The sequence below is a fragment of the Schistocerca gregaria genome, unplaced genomic scaffold (assembly GCF_023897955.1).
Source record: "Schistocerca gregaria isolate iqSchGreg1 unplaced genomic scaffold, iqSchGreg1.2 ptg000351l, whole genome shotgun sequence".
NCBI classification, from domain to species: domain Eukaryota; kingdom Metazoa; phylum Arthropoda; class Insecta; order Orthoptera; family Acrididae; genus Schistocerca; species Schistocerca gregaria.
In genome coordinates, this window is record NW_026061811.1 from 5,090,137 (window position 1) to 5,093,229 (window position 3,093).

At 42.9% G+C, this 3,093-nt stretch overlaps 1 non-coding gene across 1 annotated transcript; it reads left to right on the plus strand.

Annotated features, from left to right (window-relative positions):
* Positions 1-2,329: 2,329 nt before the first annotated feature.
* On the plus strand, positions 2,330-2,404 carry Trnat-ugu (transfer RNA threonine (anticodon UGU)). Its single transcript has one exon. It is a non-coding gene; the product is annotated as a tRNA-Thr (tRNA).
* Positions 2,405-3,093: the final 689 nt, after the last annotated feature.

Sequence of the window (3,093 nt, forward strand, 5' to 3'; positions counted from 1 at the left end):
ATCTGGTTTCTAGGTCAGAAATAAAGAAATATGTGTTCCAGTATCTTTGGGAATTTAACCTCTATGAGGTGAAATAGTGGATGAACATTTTATTTTGAGATAAATAATTATGGAAGAACTATGAAAGTATTTTTAAGGCTACATCTACGAAAATTGGTATTTGACTTCAAGGCTACAAATAAGAAAATACGTGTTTCGGTGTTTTTGGAAGTTCAACCCCTAAGGGGATGAAATAGAGTGAGCTGGTGCGTTTCTGGCACCAGTTTCCGTCGATCGTTGTTTCGATCTTTGAGTCGCGGTCCAGAGGACACTGCTCCCTAAGCGACTGTAGTAGTTCTCTGTGCAGCCCAACATCGGGCTTACCACGCTTACACTGGACACAGTTGCCAACAAATCGCCTGCCATCGCGATATAGGTTGGGCCAAAACATGTATTCCTGAACTCGGTTCAAGGTCTTGAAGAACCCCAAATGACCCCCGTCCGCCGACTCGTGGAAATATCTGAGTGCCATGCTAACTCGTTCCTGTGGAATACAGACCTTCACTTGGCCACGGTTGGCTCCCCCTTTACACAAGAGGCCCGCACGAAGGCAACAGCCAGTGACGACGTCGCCATCCACAAACTGCTGCATATTCGGTCCCCACCCGGCGTCCTCGGCCTGTTTGCCGGCTAAGTCGAAGAAGAAGCCGGGTGTCTCGGAGAGAAGGAAATTCACCCCCAGATCCGGCTCCACGTTTCTGAAATTGGTTCATTATGAAAGCATTATGAAAGCATATCTGACAATTCGTATTCGGCTAATCTGTTACAATTTTTAAAAACTACGTGTTTCACTGGTTTTTAACTTCGAGCATAAGGGGATGAAAATTTTAATGAAATATTTATTGCGTTATATTAAAATATTTTAAATCTGCATCTACGAAAACCGGTATTTCACTTCTCAATTAGATATAAAGAAATATGCGTTATACAAACAAGAATACAAACGGCTTGATTAACAAAAACCTTGGACCCCAGCTGTCAGCATTGCTTTTTGGTCATTCAGCAAAAGACCATGCTTCAACGGCGTTAAGTTTAGAAAAGTTTAGAAAGTGTTGCAGTTTATAAAAGACATAAAAAAAACTATTAAAGAAAAAATGCTTTGCAGACCATGAACGGTCTAAGTAAGTAAAGAAGCGGATGATAAGCTAGCTCTTTATGCAAATAAGTTGGTCAGTTTAAGTTCCGAGACATGTCATGCAGCAGGAACGGAATCCTATAGTTGCTATGATTGGCTAAAGGAAAAGTTTTGCAGAATCACGCGAAATCACTTCTGCAAGTGGCTGAGAATCTCGTAATGAATAAAAATTCTGTACTGAGAATTCCAAGGTGGGAGAGGCGAGATTCCTCCCCCCCACACTTCCCCCTTCTCAGAATCCTATCCTTGTTTACCTACAGCAAAAAATAAATAAATAAATAAAACTAGAGAAATTTCTACTGTGAAACTATTTGCATACAAGAGAACGGCCATTAAAATTTAACTCTTCAAAGTTTTAAGCCCTGCCCCGTTCGAAAACTCAATTTCTTTGTAGTCGCATTTTTTAAAGGTGTACTTGTCAAGACTCCTGGAACGGAAAGGTTTTTTTTTTTAATCCGTGCTTTACAAAAGTTTCTACAGTCCATTGTTTGAAGCAGTGTCACGGCTGCCATGAGCCGCGCGGGGTACCCGCCATGTGTCCAACGCCTTGTCACGGTTCGCGCGGCTCCCCCTGTTGGAGGTTCGAGTCCTCCCTCGGGCATGGTTGTGTGTGTGTTGTCCTTAGCATAAGTTACTGTAAGTAGTGTGTAAACATAGGGACTGATGGTTCAAATGGCTCTGAGCACTTTGGGACTTAACATCTGAGGTCATCAGTTTCCTAGAACTTAGAACGACTTAAACGTAACTAAATTAAGGACATCACACACATCCATGCTCGAGGCAGGATTTGAACCTGCGACCGTAGCGGTCGCGTGGCTCCCGACTGAAGTGCCTACAACCGCTCGGCCACATCGGCCGGTCTATCATGTATTCTAGAAGAGCTGCACGGTCGTCAGTGGCGCCTGTTCTTTCTAGAACAGTTACTATCTTCATATCTATGGTTAAACGTCACACAGCCATTGACCTTCGTCTGTGCGAATGCGCACAGGCTACCGGAAATCTTACGGGAATCGTCACCTTAGTGTGAGCCAGTAATGAGTGGATGGACAAATACCTATTAAGTACATTACGTAATCGGATTGTGGGCGGTTCGGGGTGTGAGTCTCACGGGAAGCGTGCGAGGGATAAATTCCTGCAGTCGTGCTGTTCATTTGTGCCCTCGATAGCTCAGATGGATTGAGCGTCTGCCTTGTAAGCAGGAGATCCTGGGTTCGAGTCCCAGTAGCGGCACACTTTTCAGCTGTCCCCATCGAAGTATATCAACAACACCTGTCGGCAGCTGAGGGTTTCAATTAATTATCAGTTGTGTAGGTGATTCGATGAACCCTTTGCCAGGCACTTAAATGTGTTTTGCAGGGTATCCATATAGATGTAGATGATAACTCGTCCCATGTCGCACGTGCTCAAAAGGATTCATACTGCAGAATGCATGCAAACATACTCACCGAAAATACGGACGAATATCAGGTGCAGGCTGCCGAGTGCTGCATATCCAGCTTAGACAGATCGGCTTTTCCTGCCAAGAAGAACAGGAAGTTGCTGTCTAGGAACAATCAGAGGTAGAGGAAGGGCTGATAAATACTCCTTGAATTGCAGACTAAACGTAAATAACGAAAATACATTTTTGGTAAAAATTGGTCAAAACATAATCGTTTGCCCTCCGTATTGGATTAGCTGTTTTGAATATTGAAAATCTGACTTCAGATTCGTTTTCAGCGACATTAAGAATATATGTGTAACACTCAGTTCATGCAAATCGAAGTAATAATATAACTAAATGTTTTCCCTAAACTTTGAACACTTTTTTTTTCGAGTAACGATTTTCTCAGAACGGCATGCAGCATAAATTAAAAGTGGTTCGATCTCTTAACTTCTACCTCTGACCCCTAAAAGTAAACACTTTTCTTAGGAACTTATAG